The sequence below is a fragment of the Hydractinia symbiolongicarpus genome, chromosome 6 (genome assembly GCF_029227915.1).
Source record: "Hydractinia symbiolongicarpus strain clone_291-10 chromosome 6, HSymV2.1, whole genome shotgun sequence".
Taxonomy (NCBI): Eukaryota; Metazoa; Cnidaria; class Hydrozoa; order Anthoathecata; family Hydractiniidae; genus Hydractinia; species Hydractinia symbiolongicarpus.
In genome coordinates, this window is record NC_079880.1 from 14,631,357 (window position 1) to 14,654,987 (window position 23,631).

Genomic DNA, 23,631 nt, shown 5'->3' on the forward strand with positions numbered 1-23,631 from the left:
CATGTTAGTTCTGGATAGGGCCGGACTGTCTTTCTGGATATCCAATTTTAAAGTTTTAACTTGTGCTTTAGCTGTTTTTGTTTTTCCAACATCGTAGATACCGTCAATGTCTTGCTTTTTGATAGAGTCGACAAGACATTTTGTGATCCTTCTCGAATTGTTAAATTGTACTTGTGCGTCGTCAGGAAAAATCGTGCGATTCAATCCACCAAGTCGTGTTGGGAGTGATAGCAAAAGCCTTTCGTTTTTGGAGCATAGATGACCACCAGTTATCGCAGGTATGAATTCGTTTCTGATGACTGTGTCTATCGGTTGAAGTAAATTTTTGATGTCAGGAACGGTCCGGAGAAGAAATGTCAACTTAGCTTTAAAACCGGCTACAAACGCACAATAAGATGATTGAGGTTCTAGTTCAGCAATCTTTGAGAGAAGTTTTAGCTGTTCAACTAAACTGGCAACTTTGCTGTTAACATATTTAATCTTGTAAGACTAACTAGATTTGCTCAGCATTAAGTAGATACTCTTGTTTCACAATTAGATGGGACATAGTCGCTTTCGGTAAGTAGCCGTATTTCGGACCGATGACCAAAACTGTTTAATTTCGTAAAGTTTCCCAGCAGCAGTAAAATCATCAGCGGATGCAACTTTTTTCAGGGTGTGGTCATTCGAACGTGTGTGGTGTTTTCCCTCGTAAGAATCTCTTTTCCGCCTATCACGAATAAACGTGAAGGTACAGCATAACAGTTGTTGATAAACGTAGCAATCATTGTGCATAACTTCGAAATGTTATGCAGCATTAACTTTCTATTAATTGAGGTAAAGGCATTCTCAGCATCGATTAGAAGAACAGACTCAGTATCATCGTTGTCGAAAATGTCATGCATCGCATGGACGGCTGCTTCAACACCAGCATTTTAACCAGCACAAACTTGTAACGAACCTGCTGCTTTAATTATGTCATTTTTAGATATGTTCATCTCATTCTTCCCAACTTTTCTGCAAAGCACCTCACCAACACCAATTGGTCGTAAACCAGGATTTTTGTGTAACGGTTTTAGGCGGCAAGCAACAAAGGCTTCAAGCGGAGATCTATCAGATTCTGGAATAGATTCAATACACAGCTTCTTCGTTAACTCGGCTATGGCTTTACGTAGATCAGTATTGGTTGTACCAAATGTGGACGAGCAAAGTATTCGTCTCCATCCGTCAGCATCCAAACCTGACGGACCAGAACCACCTTTGGTATACGTGGCAGCTTTATTATCATGTCTTCGTCAATGACATCAAAAACAATATCATGTATTCGCTGTGACGGTTGATCTATTAACGTATCTTCGCTAACAATCCCCTGATCAGGATGTTTTTGTTCCAATAATAATAATGTCTCGTCGTTAAGTAGAAGGATACCTTGCGTCATGTTGTCAGTTAATAATCGCAAAGCACTGTTGATATTTCCCTTCTGCATGAACAATCGAAACTTTTTCGAAATAGATGAAATATCACTTTTCGGATTTGGTGGTTGAAGTCTTTCTTGAATAGCGACAGCTTCATCAAAAAGTTCTAACAATTCGCCATTCTCCCATAGTGTCAAGCGCTGTTCTAAAGCTTTTGTATGGTCTTTTGATTTCGACTTCTTGCTGGATTTTTGTAACAACAGTGAAGGCATTACATAAAGTGCTTTTAACGAAATAGGTTTCATCGGCGAATTGTCGATCCAGAGATTTATAAGACGTGGCATTTCTCGAATAAACGAATTTCCAGCCGCACCAGAAGGTAGTAAAACAAATTCTTTTTCCAATAAACTATTCCTTCATATGTATAGTCTAAATCATGCGTAAATTTTGATCCTGGAATGTTCTTTCAATAAAAATTTTCATTTACTACAGTTGTTGGAATAATTCGTTCGGCAGCTGGTTGGCTTCAAGAGTTTGTAATTGTCGCTTCCTTTATATGTGGTAAAAGTTCTCGTATTACAGGAGTTGCATCTGAATGATGTAGCAGATGTCGCCAATTGATTTGGTTGCGCGGAACTGCCATTTACGTTTGAATTTAGATTCAATTCTTTATTCACTAGCGGTCGATTTAAAGTGGCCATAATCTGCTTAATCTGCTTAATACGTTTAGTCACGAACCAAAACTTCACATTTACTGCTTTGCTTCACATTTCCAATTAACCGTTAGCGGAAAAGCGTTTTCTTAACCTGTGCGACTTGTTATTAAGAATGACGCAAAAAGCGCAGAGGTTTGTACAATGTTACACAAAATTTAGGCAAGGGTCCCTTTAAGACGCCATCTATATAATAATGGACGGGTTGATGACGTCATCAAAAAACGTCCAAACCCTAATATCTCTGCAACCGTTTGTCAAAAGTACATGATCCTATACATTTTCTTGATCGGCGTTTCAAGATCTATACGATGAAGGCAATAGGTGTACAAATTTCTAAAACTATTTTTTGGGTTTTGACAGGCCTGACGCCATCAATTTTTTTTAAACACTTATATCTCAATAACCGCTCATTAAAACCACATGAACATATACATTTTCTTGATAAGCACTTTAAGCTCTACGCAATAGAGGCAACGTGTAAATAAAGTTCTAATTTTTTTTGTGAATGGGTTGCTAACGTCATCAAAATTTTATTCTGCCTCAGTGGATTTCTCCACGGGCCTTATCGACTAGTCTTTTATAATAATACGGACACTGTGTCTGTCCGTAACAGGCAAAGTGGATGTGTTCATTTTCCTTTGATGTTGCCGAAAAATGCAAGTCTAATATGTTAAGTTTTCTAGCGTTACGGTGCGACGTCAATAACACTACTTTAACGTCAATATCCTATATTAAATTAATGAAGCCTTACAGTGCACTTAAAACTTTGAGGCTTAATAACTTGGAAACGAGGTGGTGACGTCAATGATTTTTTACCGCGTGGGTAACTAGAGATCACCTAGGACCAATTTGGGTAAGTTTCCTAAACCTGGGTCACCAAATCCTTTTTTGTGAATTTTAACATTTTGCAAATACGATCTTAAGAAAAAATAAAATAAATGTTTTGTTTTTTCCGTAATATCAATTAACAGTTACAAATTCGTCGTCCGCAGTATCTTCATCAAGAAGGTTGAAGTCTGCATTCGCCTTTTCAACATAAAAGTCAGTGGGCAAAAAAGGACCTCATGCAAATCGCCATATAATAAAGAGACGCGTTAGATTAAATCCTTACTAGTAAGTAGTGTTAATAATGCTTGAAACGTTTTATTAAGTAATTAGAAATAAAGCTACATAAAAAAATTAAATTAACCTGAATAAAGGTCACGAAAACTTATTCCGCAAAATAAAATTTGTTAAATGAACTACAAACTGAAGTTCTGTTAACGTTTTTTGAAAAGGATATTACACCCTAATAGGGCGCGCTGGCGTAAGCACTCGATCTGAATGCGCACCATGGTTTTTGTATTAAATGTTCATTTTGGTGTCACGGTTAATTTTGGAAATTTATTTCGCAAAATAACATTCAACTGAATTTGTAATTACGGGTTAACCTGTTTTTATTTCAGCTGAAGTTGCGGAAAAGTTTTTTTGAAAAATACATTATACTCCTCCCTAGATTTCTTTGAGATAAGGCTCTGTTTATTTCAAAGAGCTCTGGGGTCGAGAATGCGACACGCTAAAATGCTGTGTGCACTCCACTGGATTTGCCACGTATACCTGTAGAACAACGCACTACCTGGTTGCGGGCACGGTTTACCCTGCAATTGAGCGCTCAGCCTGGGGTTTACTGTTGGAAAGGCTTTATTGCTGTAGGCGCTACCCTAAATTTATAACACATCGTGTACCTATACGTAAGCGCTTAACCTGGCGTTCAACGTTAAGTTGTCCCGCTAGTCTATCTCTGTAATAATACCCGTTGCCTTTTTATTCTGGCACATTTTCATCAATTTTACTGCAACGAGCCAGTTTCCTTCGATTTTTCACGAATTACCGGATAGCCTCTTTAATAATAGCCGTATTCTGAAAGGTCCTACCGCCGTCCTGTTTCTGAATCTCCGCAGAATCTTACTTTGACTTTTTTCAGAGTCCCAAAAAATATTATATTTCTGAGACCTTAACTAAAACCACTTAGATCACTTATGAGCCAGCTAGCTAGCTTTCCTTATTTATTATCTTTTAAAATTTTTATCCTATATTTTCTCCTCCTCTCCCATATATTTCCGACAACGTCTTTGCCTCCTTTTTTATTATTTAGCTCCCTCAGTGTTATTTTTTATTTCGATTGTCTTTTTAAACTTTTTTTCTAAAGTCTCCTTCTCTTCTTAACACTTCTACTTCTTCAAAATTGACTGTACGTTTCGTTTCTTCGATATGTTGGGATAATTCTGAAAATTTATCAAAAAAAAAGAAATTTGTTTTCTTGCCTTAAACCCAAACAAAATTAACAAGCAAATATTTCTTTTCCTTAGCTGGACGGGGTATTGACAGGCGGTTTCCTGTGTTTTATTTAAACCGTTAGGGTTGCGATAGTGTTTTTGCAAAGGCCACTCACAACATCTATAAAGCGCACTGATGTGAGCGCTCAACATGGATTTTGTTTTAAATGGTGGGCGACCCCGTGAATTGTATCTTGTTTTTTCAAAACGGTAGCCAAATCGCAATACTGAGGATACACACAAACTAGCGATGTCTACGATATGTCTCATAAGCGAAATATGAACTGTGTATTTGATTTAAAATTCAACATATAGTTTTATTGGTGGTGGTTGATTTTTTTATTCTGATTTTAGCCAAATACGCTTGTAGACCATCATCTTGCAAAAAGCGTATAATAAACATGGATTGGAAACATAAACTTTTATGTCTTTTTCAGAGAATCCAACATTAAGTTAATGTTATTTCTCTTTTTTCTCCTTTAATAAAGAATTATTAAAATGTCCTTTGTTAGTCTCATCAACTTTACCAGTATTCCGTCCACTGCTTCTATCACCAACTTTAATATTTCTTACTTCACTACCGATGTCATCTTTGCTACTATATCTTCTATCACCTTCACTACCTTCACTACCCTTACCCTCAACCCTTCCATGAATATTGTCATCACCATCTACATTAACCTTACTGGTAGCCCGTTCACTGCTTTTATCATGAACTTTGCTATTGCTTACTCCACTACTCCGGCCATCTGTGCGACCATCTCTTCTATCACCTTCACCACCTTCACTACCTCTACCGTTAACCCTTCCATCAATATCGTCACCACCATCTACATTAATTTTACCGATAGTCCGTTCACTGCTTTCATCACCAACTTTGCTATTACTTACTCCACTACTGCTGCCATCTTTGCGACCATTTCTTCTATCACCTTTACCACCTTCACTACCTTCACCATTTCTACCGTTAACCCTTCTATCAATATCGCCATCACTTTCTTCGAACACGTCATCTTCTAAGATACTCCCAATATCACTTAAGTCTAAATCATTGAGGTCTTCAGCACACACAGCTTCTCTACGTATACGGGACCGTTGCATCATCAATGTGATTGCATCAACGCTATCTTCGTCATGAGCAGATGAAGGCAACACACACGTGCTTTTAACTGGAACAAACAATCCATCTTCATCTTCACTATCCACCTCATCTGTCAAATGCACAACTGCCTTTCTTCTTTTTTTTGCAGTGTGTTTTCTTCGCTTTGGTTTCAAAACTTCACTTTGAAATTCATCATCGGAACAATCCTCAATCTCCACTTTTACACGATATCTTTTCATTGTGTTGATGTTGTCATCCTTGCTTTCGTTCTTCTTGCTGTTGCAATCAACATCTTTATCATTACGTGTTACTACAATCTTCTCATTGAGAATCGGATCAGCTACTGGAGTGTGGATATTTATACGAAGCGCTGAAAACAATTGTATCAGGTCATCGATCGCTGCATCACATTCTCCATTCGTTGTTTTGTTGCTGTCAATCCGTTCTTCAACAAACAAATTGTCATCATATCCACTGTCACCATCGCTGTCATCACCAGCATCATCATCATACAAAACTTTGCATCGAATCTCATACATTTTGGTAATCTTTAACTCTGGAAATGTAACGAGTTTAGGAGGGTGAAAATCTCTGGCTACTGGAGTATTTTCTCTTGGTTTTTCGTTGGTATTATCTGAAGCTACCGTTTCATCTAAACGTAAAACAGTAGTTACAAATCCTGACTGGCGCTTTCTTAGACGGATTAAGTTTTATTAAGTCCTGAGCGGTAATTCTGTGATGAAGACATTAATTCCACATTGTAGCTATGGGCAGTTGAATGTATCAAGCTTAGTTTGAAGAAGCAAATCTGTTTGTGTGTGTTTTTCTTTTTTCTTGCTTTGAAATGTATTGAAACTTATACAACTACTTCATTTAAAATGGTAAAACAAGTAAGAAAAGTAAACAGGAAAATATATACTGGAATAATAATACTCTTCGGGGGTCGGTAACTCCGTCGGTAGAGCACTCGACTCACGTGTGATAATAATAAAAAATAATAGAATATAAATTCACATTACCATCACAAAGGTGCTGTTCCAACAACAATCGTTTCGGTCGAGGTAATCCAGATTTTACTGGTCTTCCGCTATTCATATCTTTCCAAACTTCTGCCACTTCTTCATCTGAATTTCTATTTAATATTTCAATAACTTTTGAACGCTTCTGCTTGCTTAAACGCGACATATTTGTCAACTAAAACTTCGCAAATCAAAACTCACAATGAGAGGTATGTTACTCTTGTAAGTGTTTGAGTTGAAGTGTGTAACAAGCTCAAAAATATCAATTTGACGTCAAATTATTATGACGTAAATATATTGAAAAATTTAATAGAACATCCTTATGACGTCAAATATGTTAACTTACTACCTGTATGGGCAGGAAAAAAAGGGAAAATAATCAAATCCAGCAGTCTTATTGGTTAAAAAACGTTCGATTATTGCGCAGCGCGGTTATGATTTGCTAGAAATACCCGCTAAAAATGAAGTGATGAGAAAGTTATAAAATGCAAAGTGCTTTAATTCACCATCGCCATTTACGAAAATATGTTCTCGCGAATTTTTTGTCAATTCTATTATTTGCAAAATTCAATTTTTTAAAATCTTATTTTTGTCAAAATTGGGAGAAAGTAATAGTGGCTCGCGACATATTCAATGTGCTGTAACTGTTTTTGAATGCTAAATATAGTTGCCCTTGTTCTTGTCTTTGTCCTAACTTTTATCTAGTAATACAGGGACAAAATCTTTTTTTTAAAAAATCAGTCATAATGACGGGGGTAAGCAACTTTTCAATGGGCTAACTATCTGAAATTGTGATCTTTTGTATGCTAGATAAGTGCATGACGTTTTTTCAAATTTTTATATATAGCTTGAATATTTGATGGAATGTATGAAGTATTGTATTTATTATTTGGTGCAAAAAACAAGTGGTTAATTCTTTATTTATGACGTTATACTGGAAGTGATGACATCATACCTAACATGTTTTGCACTCTTTTGAAATAAATAAAACTAAACACTGGCCAGGTTTTAAGCTCTATTTATCAGTCGATTAAACAGATGGAGGAAATAATTCCTCCCACGCCTAACGACCCTTAAATGCCCCAAATTAATGGGATAACCAAAAAAAATACCAAAAATCTGAGATGCTTGAGCTTGGTTGTTTGTATTTACAATCCATCTTCAACGTTTAGATTGTGTTGAGGATAGTATTTGGTCATGAAAGTTTTGAGGAATACGACATCACACAAAAAGTCATACGGAGATTGAATACAATTTGGTAAGTTATCGGTGATGCGGTTAAGGAAGGTTGTTTTCAAAAATGCATTTAATTAACGCAAATTTTTGGTATGATATGAACTTATAATTTGACAAAAATGAGTGCAAGTTGATCTGGCTAGTTGCTTTTCTCGCGCTTTTCAGTTATCCCAGCAGCCCTCCAACCAGCAGTGATGATGTTACGACCTTTTTCAGTTGCGAAAAACTCGTAGATGCTTCTTATAAGTTGACAAGCGAAGATCAACTTCAATGGTTGTCACGTCACGATGGGAGTTTAGATAGTGAAGTGAGCTCCTCTATTACAAAGCAGTTTGAAAATCGAAATAAAAGTTTTCGTTGTTTGGGAAGACAATGTTAAAAATTTAAATTTTTGGGGAAGAAAAGTACTTTCAGTTAATCTTCCACTTGGATCAAAGTATGAAGATGATCATAGATATACTACTAGATATACTTGTGCATCCATGACATAATACAAAAGCTTTTTTAAAAAAGATCGCTGAAAAAGAGAACAACGTTAATCTATCGTCTGATGATGAAGAAATAGTAAAACATTTGTAACAAAGTCACCAAATTAACAGTATTTTGATTAACAAGTGATAACACTCTTTAAACTAACACTGCATTGAAATTACTGCGTTAATTATTACTAGTCATAAAGTGAGACCTTCATAAAAGGGGCTCTCCACAAAGCGGGCTCTCCACAAAGAAGGCTCTCCAGAAAACGGGTTTTTCAGAAAGCAGACAATTTCTTTCGCACTAAATGAAACTGATGGCTTTGTGGTAGGGTGTCCGCCTCCAGTACGGAAGGTCTTGAGTTCAAACCCTGGCCAAGGCATGCCAGAGACTATAGAAGTGTGAATTTTTCCTTTCTGTTAAACCTTCATCATGAGGGCAGGATGGGAACAGGATTTATTTCTTGTTTAAGTGAACTGTTGTTGTACTTGCACGCCTTCTGTAGCTCAAATAGGAGCTTCAAATGCACTAGAACCACTTAGCAGGAACCTCATTGATAACAGTACCCTTAGGAATTAAGAGGCTATCCTGGGTAAATAATAATAAACGCTCTATAGAGAAATCCTGCAAAAATAAGACGAGGGTGAACGTTATTTATCAATTTTTTCCTTTCTTTTACACATTTTTGTTTTACTGGACAGGAATTTTTAAAAAATTGCCTATTCTACGATTCACACGTTTCCCAGTCACTTTGCATGATAGTACGGTTAGGAATTTTCATAAATCGACGGAATATTTTTCTGATGACGTTCCAGATTGCTGCGAAAATTCTACTGTTTTTTTGTTGTGAGAAAATAGCTTTTCGAAAGAGTCGATGTCATGTCTTTCATAATGAGCCAAGAAAATTGTCTACGTCCATGAAAAGGATTGAGGACCTTTAAGGTGGTTCCCCTAGAAAAAATTTCTAAATTTCAAGAATTGTCATTTAGTTGTTTTCTGACAGCAAATTCATCTTAGAATGCTTATGACAAATTTAGGTTTTTATTGAGCATTCTGCCACTTTTTCCAGCCAACCGTAAATATAAGTGCATAGCAACGCCCATAGCAACCATTTTTGCATTTTTAGACAGCTTTCTTGCCCCTCCGTCGATGTTTGATTCCTTGCAATAGCTAGATGATACTTTAGGGCATCCTAAGACAATATATGACAGTTCGGAATATTATATGTGGTGTTCCACAAGCATTAACAAGGCTGTTTTAACGACACACCCTCCAAAGTGAACTTGTCATCAAGGTCTTAGGTGTTTGGTGCTTTTCAGGTCGAAATACTGCTGGCGTACACCTTTTGTCGATCCACAAGTTAAGAATGTCCATAAAATAATCTTTAAACAAGTTTTTTGCCGTTTAAGTTCGGAATCCACGCGAAACAAGAATTCTCAAGATTGAAGCACACACGCTTTACAATTTCTTCTGTGGATGCAGGCATTAGTACCACCTAGTGTTTAAATAAAACTGATTTTCAAATCGAAGTTTTGTCTTTCAGTTATTTTGTCGAGATAATTCCTGTTTCGCCCTATTTTGGCTTTTCTGTCGTCCAAAAAATACCTCATCAGTTCCCTGGAAGACGAGTCAGCTTTGCTAAAATGCGCTCACTCAATCCATACACGTGACCCTTGAGGAATAAAAGCGGCCAAAAAGGCGCTTGAAATAACGTATGTTATTCAGTTATTTGGTTAGGCGTCGAGCAGAAAAATGTCATATTTTGCCTATACTTCCAATCCATGAAATTTTTGACATAATTTTGTCGTACCGTCACACACTATAATATCCTCATCAAGTATCTTCAGAAAAGACAATCCTCTGCGATATAGTTTTTTTCTAGGGGAACCGCCTTAACTGTAAAAATGTTAACAATCTTAAATATTTTTTAGTCCATTCTTTGCCAAAGAATACTTACGTGAGCAAGTTCATAGAGAATCATTTACAATGCTCTTTAAGAAAAGTGTAAAAAAGGTTCTTTTTGACAAATCTTTTATCTAAAACCGGATTTTGGCCAATCTGTGAAAAGCAGACAGAGAGACTGAACTGTAACAGTTTTTGAGCCTGCATAACTGTGAAAAAATGGTTTTCTTTTCATTAATCAGCTGTCTAATACAAATACAATTAAATTTGATATATGGCGACTCCCAAGAGGGAAAATGTATGGACTCGGTCGGTTCGTTAAGGCGACATTACAGAAAAGCGGCAGATATCTTTGTTGAGTTGTAGTTTTCAATCGATTTCTGTTTTCAGTTCTGTTTTTGTTTTTTCTTCAAAAAGTATTTATTTTAAATACCATCAAACAGGACCTGGATTAAAAAAAGCGTCTTGTGTGCTGGGCTGGTCAAGACATGATTGGCAAGACTGCAAATTTCAAAAGTTTATCCTCACAAATAACTATGTACGTTATCACGCAGTTTGGATTTGTCAATAAAAAAAAATGTTACTGCTGTTTTCTGTTTTTTTGTATGTTGACTTCATTAACATCAGACAAAACCGTCACAACAACACGACACAGCACGGCACAGTGTTGCAGAGCGATAACAAAACTTATATTCAACACAACAACTCGACACGTAAATTCCATTATAAGCACATTAGTAGAATACACAAAAAATACAGCAACACAACACGAGAACAACAGAACGCAAAATAAATGCACAACGTACCAAAAGCATATTACAGTATACAGTGTACATACATACATCTCGACAGCAGCACAAAACGGAAATAGTTCAACAAACTAAATTACAAACTAAACATTGCCATAGCAACGTGGCATCAACACGACAGTAGCACAATAAAACACAACACATAAACAACATGATACGAGAGCTGCTAAATGTCGTTCATTCCATCGAAAGGTGCAATTGATATTAATTGGCAAGACGTCCTTTTGGTTATAGCAATCCGATAACATCATTATACTACTACAGTAACACAAGAACACGAAACAACAAACGAAGATTGCATTGCATCTTTTTATCATTTACAGTCCAATGGATGGTGTAAAGTGTACCTTTTATACTTTCATGGTGTAAACCACAGAGTCAAAACATCAATTAGTTATGAACTATCGCCCTGGATGAAAACTTTGCGACTAACTCAAAGCTACAAAAAAGTTGCCATTTTCGTCAGCGAAAATTAGTGTTCTTTTATTCTCCTGCATCCATCCTGTCTTTATATAACCAATTAGGATCTTTTACATATCCTTAAATGATTTTTAACACTGAATTTTTTAGGATTGAGTCAACAGTTACAAGTTTTAATTTACTTCAGTTGAATATTGTAATGCAAAATCTTTTGAGCTTAAGTTTACCACATTATTTCCTCTGACCGTTGACATATCCCTCATTAAGCAAATGAAATCAACAGCGCTTGACCTTTAAAATATTTATTTATTAAAGTACGTTGTAACATCTACAAATAGCTCGGTTGGCGCAATCGGTAGCGCGACGGTATGATAAGCCGCAGGTTGTGAGTTCGAGTCTCATACTGAGCAATGTAGCTTTTGAACAAAATTTTGCAAATTGTGGCTTTACAAAATGAAATATTTTACTCCCAAAAAACCTAGTCCTTTAAGGTAGCTAGTTCGAAGAGTAAAAAAAAGTATGAAAATTTAAAAAAGAGGAAATAGACTAGATACGACCCTAAAGAAAAACAAAGAATGTAAAATAAAAAAAATTAAAGAATGAAATTTTGCTTGTAAAAGAGAAAAGAGAAAACGGGTAGCGTAACAAAATCACTGTTTGCGCGATCCAAGAAATAGAAAGAAGTGATTTGAAGTTGCAAGGAATTTCATGCTTCGATTTAAATGAACAATATTGCTTTCTACTGACGTATTTTTAGGAACATATATATTTTTTGTGCGGATTTTGCTAACTTTTTCTAAAATTTAAGGGGGCATCCAGTATGCGCCAGCATTTGTTAGAACCACAAGTACCAACCATCATCATTGTATTTGTTAAAAAGTACCAACCACTTAGTTTTCAACAGCTTTAAAGGAGCAAGCCCTGTCGAGAGTTAAATATAAAACAATAGACACACATGATGACGTAATCAGAGTCTTATGGGGTTTTTATACACGGTGGAATCGGTAGTTTTAATCAAAAGATGTAAAGTGTCTACGTGAAGACATACGATGGTTAATCAGGAGAAATAGAACATCTTACACAATGAACTGTTTAAAAAATCTAAAAACGACTCAATTCATGTATTTTAAAACCTAGTTGTTGGTTGGGGTAAATAAAAAAAGATGTTCATATTTTTATTTAGGTATTGGGGAAAATCCTCCTCCCCAATTAAAACACGTGAAAGCAAACGTCGAAAAGCTTCCACGATAGCAGCAGGAACAACTCTTGGTTATTAAATAACTCAAAAAATGCATCAATTTGCTTTTGTCATATAAATATCCTTTATAAGATATTAAGAACGAACTCCCTCGAAGTAGAATGTGTGTAGAATTAGTTGAAAATTGTTATTTTAGAATAGTTATTTTTTCCTACGTAGTAACATACAGGTGCAACAACCGTACACCTTATAATAAACAATTTCTTTTTTTTCAAGTCAGTTGTAAAAAATAATAATTTGGTTTGACATAATTTGTGAAAGGCTCAGCATCCTTTTTGTTGTCAAAAAAAAAATCAATTTAAGCTTATTTATATGCCTAAATTATCCCTAAACAAAACAAAGGATTAAACAAAGGATTTTAAAGCAACAATCCCTCAGCTGAGCAGTCTATTGTAACGCACGAACTATTGAGCTTGTGACAATTTTCTTTGACATTATTTCCTTTGACCTTTGACAAGTCAACCACATAACAAATAAAAACAATCAAGTTTGACCTTGAAACTTTTTGTTTATCACAGAACGTATAATAACTTTGTCAGCTCGGTTGGCGCAATCGGTAGCGCGACGGTATGATAAGCCGCAGGTTGTGAGTTCGAGTCTCATACTGAGCAATCTAGCTTTTAAACAAGACAAAAAGTATCATTTTTGTTGCCTTTGGCAGTGGCATTCCCTTGGTAAGCACACCATATGCTATCATATATCATGTGCCTACCATATTGTATGTAAACTATTGTCAGGAAGATGCTGTCAAATTTCTAAAACTTGTAGGAACTGTCTTCATAGATCTTTCCAAGACATTTGATACGTCATGGCACTCCATACTGCTATCAAAATAGAATTCATATGGTATATCATGCGTTAAGTTGGATTGGTTCTCTAGTTACTTATTTAACAGAAAGCAAGTGTGTCAAGACGAAGGTGACCTGTCGGATGTTTATCATATAACCTGTGGCGTACCGCATGGGTCCATTATGGGACCTTTATTGTTCCTTATTTACTTTAATGATTTTAAAGACATCCTTAAACATCCAAAAGTGATCCAATTCGCTGACGATGCAGTTGTTTATGTATCAGTAAAGTGTTTTAACACAATTGAACGTAAACTTTATGAAGATTTGCAATCGATTGCAGCCTATTTTTATACCAACGAATTGATTATCAATCTCAGTAAAGGAAAAACCGAATCCATGTTGCTTGGAACAGCTATAAAGCTATCAAAATTTCAACTGGACTATGCCTTTTGTACGATCATAAGAACGTTGTGGTCACAGCTCGATACAAATATCTGGGGAACCCAAATCAATCAATCGTTGAACATGGAGGAAAATTTTAATTACCTCCATAAACAAGCCTCAAATAAACTTCGTATGTTGAGTAACCTGAGAGATGGCTTGGACAATGAATACTATAGTAAAATTTACCAATCAATGATTTTATCTGCACTAATGTACAATTGTACAACAAATCTGAATTTGAACTCTACAGAAAAATATAAACTTCATTCAATAAGAAATCGAGCTGAAAAGATCACTAATGTTCCACAAAGGAATATTATAAATTTAGTTGAGAGAAGGTCAGTCTTAATTGTGCGAAAATATATTGATGGCTTAATGTGTGATGATTTTTCTAATTATTTTCAGTTTATTAAGCACACGAAGAGAAATAATGGCTATTTTCTAAAAATTCCTGAAGTGAAACTCGAGTTTGCCCGTTCTGGCTTTTTCTCAATGGGTTTAAAAAATTTCAATTCTTTGCCCATTGAGATCAGACAAACAGAGTCCTTTAAGGCTGAAATACACTATCATTTTTCAATGATGATTTTCCAATTATCATTCAAAAATGACAGTGTATACAGGAAAAAATGTCATTTTTTACACTCTCATTTCCAATGATCCTTAAAAATTAAAAGTTGAACATGTTCAACTTTTAATTTTTCAATGACATTTTTTTTCTATTGTTTTAAATCAAATCCATTGTTTTCGCACACGTGTTTGTTGCACGCGATATAGGTTTGGGCGTAAACATAGTTAAAAACAAAGATTTAAACAAGTAATTAACCCGAAAATGAAGATGCAAGAAGCGACTGAAAATTTTATTGATATCTGGAGAAGCCAGCCCAGTTTGTGGGATATCCCACATGATAAAAACTTCAAAGTTGTGGCTAGTTTGACTTTAACCGGAATTTGGTCTTAAAATGCGTTGTTTTTTTCTCAATGTCAATTTCTATTAGATTAAGGAGCTCATTATTAAATATATTCAGTGGCGTTCTTAAAAATCTCGTATACTCTGCAATTTTCTCCACGCACAGTTCATACATGAGAGTATTGTAGATGCCACGGCTTCACCCATACACTTCTGTACTTTCTTTTCCTACGGTTGACTATCTTTTTTGATAACATATAACAACAGCAGCTGCTATTTCTTTTTCCGAGTCCATATTGTAAAGAAAAACATGCTCAAGTTTCATGTTTTTAATAATAGTGTATTAGCGCCAAAATTTGTCATTTTTAACGTCATTGGAATGTATCAATGAAAAATGATCATTGAAAAATGATAGTGTATTTCAGCCTTTAGGGATTTTAAGAAACTATGCGACACATATTTTGACAGATAGTATTAGATATAGTATTATGTATATTGAAGTCTATTTTTTTTCATCAAGACTATCCAACTTTGTCCTTTCATGCTTCCTTGTTTTCTTTTTTCAGTTTGCATTGCTACACGGTAACTGTTATTGTCTTATTTTCCAGTTCATTCGTGTGTTTCTTATATGTTTTTCAAGTTTTTCAATTTTTTTTACGATGTTTTACTTATTTTACTAATTTTATTATATATACACAGGAAACATTTAAATACCAGTGTTTTTAATACTGAAAATGTTTTTATAAATAAAATTTCATTATAAATAAATAAATAAATAAATAAATAAATAAATAAATAAATAAATAAATAAATAAATAAATAAATAAATAAATAAATAAATAAATAAATAAATAAATAAATAAATAAATAAATAAATAAATAAATAAATAAATAAATAAATAAATAAATAAATAAATAAATAAATAAATAAATAAATAAATAAATAAATAAATAAATAAATAAATAAATAAATAAATAAATAAATAAATAAATAAATAAATAAATAAATAAATAAATAAATAAATAAATAAATAAATAAATAAATAAATAAATAAATAAATAAATAAATAAATAAATAAAGAACGTTGAACTTCAATTAAAACATAATAATGGCAGTACTATTTTACTATTTCTTCAAATAAGACTCGGATTCTTGCAACAATGTAATGTAACATAAAAAACAGTCTAGACTGAAAAAGAAATTGTTAATTTAATACTATCATACCCGGGAGCGAAGGGAAGTGGGTGGGGTTGTACATAATGCCTGCGTGCTCTTTGAATAGGTATAACTTTTGTTGGGCACGTGAAGAATATTTATGAATATTTTTATAAGGGCCGACATTAATGTAAGAGCGTAGTATTTGTTGCATAATTATTCATTACATGTATGTTGGTCACCAAGAGTTTACCACGGGGTAATAAGAATAAAATAATTTAGAAAAAAAATATTGTTCTAACGGAATGACGTCATTTCGTCGTCAATAACGTCATGTTGATTTTCTTACCTAAAACATGTTTAAAGGATATATTCCACCTATGCACCAAGTTTGACGAAGCAAAATATCAGAATATTCTTTGTGCAATACTTGAATCGTTTTTTTTTTTACCGGGAACTTGGGTTAAAAAAAAACGCCACGATGTAACCAAAAATTGCTACTTTCCGGAATCGTTCCCACGGAATTTTGGGGCAAGAGACCCTAAAATGCGGAAGGTTGAGTGTATATTATATGGTTATTCTGACTTCCAACGAAAAAACAAGTTAACTAAGAAGTTAAAAAACAAGTAAGCTACGACAACAGCCTGCAGGACAAACTGTTAAAGGTTTCAATAGTCATTCTAAGATGGATAAAGATAAGAATTGTGGTATTTGAAAATAGACGGCTGCTAAGATGGCGAAGAAATAGAACTAATTATTTTTCAAGAAAGAGTTTGTAAATGCATAATGAGTGAGAACAATTTCATAGTGCGAAATTTGAAAAGTAACAAAGAAAAAAGAACAGCTGTATAAAATGCCCTTTGTAGTATCCTTCTCAAGTTTTGAAATAAAAACTGGAATAAAGGAAAAACGTTTTTTAATACAATATGTTACCCAAAAAGCTTGCAAACATGTTACAGCGTTAATTCGAAGAAAAGATTTGGTAGAAAAAGCTACAAATATAACCAAGAAACAATGAACTGCAGTCAGAATAGTAGAAACAATTCTTTGGACAAAGTATATCTGGTGTATTTTAAATACGTCTGCTAGTTCGAGCTTGTTCCTATACTTTTATTAAATGGTGTTGTCTTTTATGCAACATTTATGAGAGCTAACAAAAAAGAGAAACGACAAAATAGTTTTGCTCGTCTATTATTTTTTTCATTCACATATCATGAATGGGGTTTGTGGTACGATTGTATCCATCTTTACAAATCTAACAAGAGTATCCACACTAAACACAATCGAACGCGTTGAAACATGTCTTGCATTCGCTGTCATCACTTTTGTACCAGGTTTTATTATTTATGCAAATGCTGTTGTTTATGCAAAAACGCGGTCGCAGCTTCGAAGCATAGCTAAATTTACTGTCGGAAATACAAGCAGAGAAGCTAATCAGGAAAAACAACGATTACTCAAACGACATTTACGTTCCATGTGCATTTGCTTATTGCTGACGTCATCCTTTGTGATTGCATGGCTGCCCTTAACGGGTCTGTTTGCTACTGCATATGCTCTCATGGGTGCTTGCTTGAGAGAAAATCCTTTTATGTATACATATGCTTGGTGGAATTTAAACTCAATTATTGATCCCATTGTTTATACATACTTTAACAGAAGTGTAAAATTCAGAATAAGAACGTTTTTAAGCATGAGATGAGTGTGCAGTAAATATATATACACCGATATAATCTTATTGACCGTCAAACAATAATAGTTACAGCAAGCACCAAAGTAAGAAATTAGTTTTCCACTTCGCAATACAGTGTTGTTGTTATGTGGAACTAAAACGATAAAACATAAGATGTTTTAATGTCGATGGAAATGGCTTCAAATACTTTCATGAACGATATCACATTACATATACTTGAGGTCATTACTTGGAAAACTTCCTGTCAAGCATAGTATTTTCACCTTTTTCTGATGCAAGAACGATCTTTAAGGGAAGAAATGTTTTAATAATGCAAATAAATATCCAATTCTTTTGAAACTACACACGCAAAGCAAATAAATTAAAATTTACCGTGATGGGTGCTTTGTTATAAATTATTTTACAGTTTAAGTCACAGGTGTTGTCTACTCCGTTTAAAAGTTTTAATTGATTTCACTAGACAACAAATCATTTTGTGATAAGAAACAATAAATTTTTAATGTTTTTGAATGGATCCTTCAACGAGTTTTTGGTTTGAATTTTTTTAGCCTATGTAATATGAAATTATCAACAATCCTTTTTGTGATAAAAAGCACAATAAATTAAAAAATAAAATAAAAAAATAATTGGATTCTATACGGGTTTAAATGTCTAATCTGTCTGCCGGAAAAAAAACGTCGTGTCACGGCCACACTAAATTTTTATGTCTGCACGAAATACCAAATGCGATGTATTTTTACGGACTTTGTTTTGATCGCTAAGGCTTGACTCTCCTTCGATTTACCGATGTACTATGTTTTCACGGTCGTTAGTTAGCAATTTGACCACTGGCTTTTTTGGGCTTTGCGAAAAGTGAGCATATGAGTTGATGGATCTGCCCCTGGATAAGACAACTGCTCAATATTTTGTAAAACAGGCCTTAGGATGTATTTTTATTTAATCTGACAATGAATTTTGCAAACCTTTCTGCTAATTAAGGTTACACATTGTTTGTTTCGCTGGACGGGGTAACGGCAGGCTGTTTCCTGTGTTTTTATTTAAACCGAAATAGCGATAAAGGTTTTTAGATAAGGATATTACACCGAAAAACATTGCTTACCTTTACGAAGCGCTCAGCCCAGTGTCACAATTACTTTTAGAACTTTCACAGGAACATATTCCGCAAATTAAAAATTGTTGGCCAACTGTGTTTGCTATGTCAGGTTGACAACAGTCTGTAAAACAGTGTTTTATTTCAACTACATTTGCAGAAAAGTGTTTTTTTCAAAATATAAAGTGAAACACTTCATATAAACTGTATATAATGCTGTGTGCTCTTTACTTGATTTACGACATTTTGCATACCTCAACTAAAGTGCTCTATCTCGATGTGTGGCACAGTTTAAAGTTTTTATTAAACGGTCAACCTGGCGCTCAACGTCGGGTCACACATTCACTTGCGACTTAACTCGGCGTTTTGACACTGGGTCTCCCGGATAGTATAGAATAATAAGTTACACAAAAAACACACAAATAGTAATATTGAGATTGTGTAGTGGTTGTGATAGAAACATTCTACACGTTGTATAGCATGTAACTGCTCATACAAAACGATATGTTATGTTTAAATATAGTTTACTGATGAGAGAATCAAAGAGGTTTTCATTTCTCTTACAAATAAAGCCAGTTTACTGTGTGTCTACCTTTTCTTACTTTTTAATGATTGGCGTTGTCTTAGGTAACGCACATTTTCTGTTAAGGAAAAGTGTGCACATATTCCGGAAAAACGAAATGCATATTTTCTTCGAAGGTATGCAGTATTAATACACAAAGTTTTAACGAATTCTGTAGTGGTTATACCTACAGTGTTTTCTTTTAGCAAGAACCTAACAAATTATATCATATTCATCAAAAGGTTTTTCACATGACACAAACCCCAATCTTTACAATCCTCAAATTTTTTTCTGCTACACCAAAACTTTTCTAGCACAAATCTTGCAAACGACAATGCTGTGTCACCAAGCAATGGAAATTTTAACTTTAAAAGATCAGATTGAATTAATGGCAACTAATAGCGAATTTCTTAAAGTTCTGGATGATTTGTATTCACCCACCGTTCTCCACAGTGTCTAAGACTCTCTTTAAACTAATGTTTTACCTAGCTACAATTGCAGACTTATTTTTTTTATTTGCTTTTTTAATTGATTCCTGACTCATCATTGTCCTTCTAGCTTTCACCTTGTCCCACTATTGACGTTTCTTCCGTGTCCCACCATTGAAATTTCTTCCGTGTCCCACCAACTGTTACTGCGTCTACTACTTTTTTTATTATTTTGCTCTTTTTGAGCGCTTTTATTCTGCCTATTGACCTTTCTCCGGTCTTATTATTTGAACTTTTGGTACTCTGTTATATGTGCATACCTTTTTTCATATTTTTGATATTTCAAGTTTAAGAAAAAAAAACGATAATGATTATGGAACTCGAAAAATGTTCAACAAAATAAAATAAAATTCTTTTTTATGGATTGATTGAGGAAAACAAATGGCGTTAACAATTTTTAGCAGGGGAACTTGAAGGAAACTTATCGTTGACATTGTTCCTTCACCTTTCCAGTAATCTTCCTTTAATTTAGTTGCATTAATGATTTCTTATACAGCTGTCAAGTCTATACATGGGATTTCATTTCTCTTTCAGGTTAATTGCTTTTTTGGTCCAATATTTACATAGTTATTCCTTAAAGTTGAAAACATGTTCGATCTTGTTCAAAATGCTGTTACGGTATTTTTGTTGTTGTACTAATAATTCCTTGGCCATGTAATATTTTCCTGATCCATCAAGCAAATAAAATCAGAATCTATAATATCATTGTTTTGTTGTTAACTTCTTTACTTATAGGCTTGTACTATCAAAAAGTAGATACAGACTTTTATTATAGATTTTTATATATTAAATGTTGCTACTTTTTAAAAAAAGTTGTAACCAGAAGTATTAGAATTTTTTTCAGGGCGCACATGGATTTATATGGCAGCTAATGTCTGAATAACAAAACTTCTGTCCTGCATTATGTCTGTTGGTACTAAACCGCCTGAAACAAGTGTGTAAATTAGAAAGTAAATTAAAACTGTGCAAAAAATAAAAGATAAACAAGAACGAAAAATTCCAAATTCTCATTATGTTAGTAATGTTTCAATTTGATTCTAATGCTAATTTTTCCCAAAAAATACGTCCCAATATTTTTCAGATCAAATCTTCACGAATTCTATTTTCGCCAAAAATACACAGCGCCCCCCCCCCCCAAAAAAAAAAGAAAGAAACGAAATTATTTTCTAACAATAGCTTTATACATATATTATGAAGCATTTCCAATTGCATAAAAAACAGCATAAAAGAAGAGCACCTGTCATTAGCAGGATACAATTTTTTCTAACTTTGAAACTTATGGCAATATGCCATGACGTTAAAAAAAATAGGTTTACCATTGCATTTACCAAACCAACGCATAGAAGAGTTAGTCGGAGAAAAACCAAGCAACAATGAACTGTGATAACAATATAACAAGCAAGCCTTTGGACAAAGTATATCTGGTGTATTTTAAATACGTCTGCTAGTTCGAACTTATTCCTATACTTTTATTAAATGGTGTTGTCTTTTATGCAACATTTATGAGAGCTGACAAAAAAGAGAAACGACAAAATAGATTTGCTCGTCTATTATTTTTTTCACATTTCATGAATGGGGTTTGTGGTACGATTGGAACAATCGCGACAATTGTAACTAGAGATTCCACACTACATACAATCGGAATCTTAGATTATAGCTGGAGATTTTTTCTTTTCTTGTGGATAACGTTTATTATAATCGTATCATTTGGGAGTACGATTTTAGTCCTTACAGAACGTTTTTTAGCTATACGCTATCCAATACATTATCAAAACATGAGGGCAAGAAACATTTTCCTCTACGCAGCTCTGATTGGAGCCTTAACATTTGTAATACCATTAATAGTTCTTTATAAAAAAGGTATTAAAGAAGGAGCTCTCAGTTTTGCTGCAATAACCGTACTAGTTTCATGTTTTATCATATACGAAAACGCTGTTGTTTATGCTGAAACAAGAACACAGCTCAGGCGCATAGTTAAATTAACTGTCAAAAATACAATCAAAGAAACATATCAAGAAAAACAAAAATTACTTAAACGTCAGTTACGTTCTTTGTGTATCTGCTTGCTGTTGACGTCATCGTATTTGATTGCTTGGTTACCAGTGACTGGTCTGTTTAGTACTCTCTACGTTGCTACTGATCTTTGTGTGGGAGTAAATCCTTTTATGTATCCTTATGCTTGGTGGTGTTTCAACTCAATAACGGATCTGATTGTTTATACATACTTTAACAGAAGCCTGAAATTCAGAATAAGAAAGTTTTTGAGCAGGATGAGTATACTCTGTAATAAGTAGTTAGCAGTAAATATATACATTAATATGTATATAGTATAGTTTTGTACCTTGTATACTACAATCATGCTCAACATAAATGAAACAAAGGCATTTTTCTCGTCCTGTTTTAAACACGGTCAAAATGGTGTCTTTGGTCGTAAAGTAGCTACTTCTGCGCACATGTATAAGAGATAGAGAGAGTGCAAGATTTGCTAGTGGAATTTGTTAGCACGCCAGCACAACAGAATAATACGCGTCAGAGTATTCGAAGGTCGCGAAGTTTAGGAAAAAAATGATCGTGCTGATGTCAGATAAAATTAGCATATTGCAAGAGAATGGATTTAACCAAATAACTTAAGATCCAAAGTCCTAAGTCTCATTTTCATTTCCAAAATGCGCTACTCTGTTATAGAAACAACCAATATGATCACTTGTATGGCTAAATTTAAAATCAGCCGTTTTGTTTCATTATATTTTGTCCATGATTGTAGATCATCATCCCATTGTAGTTAATCATCACATTACACAACTTTGGTTGGCACAGGATAACCGTTTTTCCCTTACATATAAGTCTTCTCTGTAGATCCTTGAAATTGAAGCGAAATTAAAGAATTTGGAGTGAGTTTTAGGCAAAATAGAAGGCCAAATCTAAATCAGCCTCTTCCTCTCCGTTTCAAACAATAGTGGAGTATATGTATACTAGACTTTCTAGCCCTTGTTATTTCAAAATTACTCCGCCGCTTTGTGTCCCAGCGTACAAGCGAGTTACGTTGCCGTTTCAATTTTGCTTCGAAATCCAATTATTCACACATAGAAGGTTATTATCGTGCATCTCAATCTAAAGTGAGAAAACCAGACGATAGCATTTATCGCTATACAATCTCAACCACATTGTATTAGTAGAAAAATTGGGTTATGCACACTAATCCCCATAGTTTGGGCAGGAAAGAAGAATTACATACGGGTAACCTATTTGGCATAAACAGACCCGTCATAATGTACGACATTATGACAAGCGAAGTCGGGTAGTTTTGATTCTATCATGGATTAATTTTACTACCCAAGCAAAAAAACGATATAAGAAACAAGGCTTGTGCGTCTGATGTAGCCCTTGTTTCTGAAGTCGTTTTACCCACGCAACATTCTTTCTCTACATACGACCCTAAGAATCTTCCACGGCAGAGTAGGGACACACAATCGAAAAAGAAAGACAGACAGTTAAAATTCTACGAATAAGAAAAGGAAGAAAAACAAACAGAATAACAGAACATGCAAAACAACGAAAAAATAGAATTTAAAAAATAAAAAAAGCAAGAAAAAGTAGTAAACAAACATCGATGATAAAGATAGATGGGTAGAGATTTAAAAACTTATGTTGAACCCTCTTATAACTTTGAGAATCTAAGTCTGAAATTTTTTTTTTGTTCTTATTTCGCAAATATCTTAAAATAAATATTTTATTTATCTACGTTTTTTGCAAATTCTCAACTGTATCGGTTCTATTCCTTCAAGAATAGGCAGAATAATGAATAAAAAAAAGCAAAAATTAAACGTTGGAAAATGACTCTTTAGGATCTTTAGCAGC

The 23,631-nt window shown here is 34.2% G+C and overlaps 2 non-coding genes across 2 annotated transcripts; both read left to right on the forward strand.

Moving 5' to 3' along the window:
- Positions 1-11,724: 11,724 nt before the first annotated feature.
- Trnai-gau (transfer RNA isoleucine (anticodon GAU)) lies at positions 11,725-11,797 on the forward strand. The gene has a single exon. It is a non-coding gene; the product is annotated as a tRNA-Ile (tRNA).
- Positions 11,798-13,183: 1,386 nt separating this feature from the next.
- Positions 13,184-13,256, forward strand: Trnai-gau (transfer RNA isoleucine (anticodon GAU)). Its single transcript has one exon. It is a non-coding gene; the product is annotated as a tRNA-Ile (tRNA).
- The last annotated feature ends 10,375 nt before the right edge of the window (positions 13,257-23,631 follow it).